The following is a 1,369-nucleotide window of genomic DNA, read 5'->3' on the forward strand; positions in this document are numbered from 1 at the left end:
ATGCATAGCCATGAGGTGGTTTATATTTAGACGCAGCTGTCAATAATTATGTAAAGTGTTTTTTAATGTAAACGTTTAAGATGGAATTTTCAAGAGGAATGAATCATTCCTCCGCTGTCATAAACCAGACGAATCTTGGTCACTGAGGAATTTACATCGCGGGTTTTCATTTCTTTTATCTCCTTTCGTTACATTTCTTTCGGTTTTGACTTGGAAGTAAGGATTAATAATGCTTATTAAAGAAGCGTTATATATATATATATATATATATATATATATATATATATATATATATATATATATATATATATATATATATATATATAAATTTGCCGAAAGACAACTGGTCGAAATATGTTTGGCCGACAGACGACTTGTCGAAATGCAAACAGGTCGAATGACCATTTGATGGAAAAGACAATTAGTCGAAAAGGGTAACTTTTTTTCAACTGGCTCGTTAACTCCATACGTTATCATGGTATGGTTATAATAAGCAGTTTCGTAATTTAGGACGCTTTAGTAAAAATATATATATATATATATATATATATATATATATATATATATATTTATATATATATATATATATATATATATATATATATATATATATATATATATATATATATATATATATATATATATATATTTTTTTTACTAAAGCGTCCTAAATTACGAAACTGCTTATTATAACCATACCATGATAACGTATGGAGTTAACGAGCCAGTTGAAAAAAGTTACCCTTTCGACTAATTGTCTTTTCCATCAAATGGTCATTCGACCTGTTTGCATTTCGACAAGTCGTCTGTCGGCCAAACATATTTCGACCAGTTGTCTTTCGGCAAATATATATATATATATATATATATATATATATATATATATATATATATATATATATATATATATATATATATATATATAACGATTCTTTAATAAGCATTATTAATCCTTACTTCCAAGTCAAAACCGAAAGAAATGTAACGAAAGGAGATAAAAGAAGTGAAAATCGATGTAAATTTTAGTGACTAAGATATATATATATATATATATATATATATATATATATATATATATATATATATATATATATATATATATATATATATATATATATATATATATATATATATATATATACATACATATGCACATATATATATTCATCCAATACCACAATGGTCCCGTGGCATATAAATATAAGAAGTTATCGCAGGCAAAAGTGAAAGGAAAGATCGTAGACCTTGAGCTTTCGTCTTTATTTCAAGACGTGATCACAGTAACAGCGAGGATAAAAAAGCTCAGTGCTGTAGCGTTACATTCGTCTGGTAAAAAAATACATACATAAACGAAAGCAAAGATCAACTG

Source organism: Macrobrachium rosenbergii, chromosome 11 (assembly GCF_040412425.1).
Source record: "Macrobrachium rosenbergii isolate ZJJX-2024 chromosome 11, ASM4041242v1, whole genome shotgun sequence".
NCBI classification, from domain to species: domain Eukaryota; kingdom Metazoa; phylum Arthropoda; class Malacostraca; order Decapoda; family Palaemonidae; genus Macrobrachium; species Macrobrachium rosenbergii.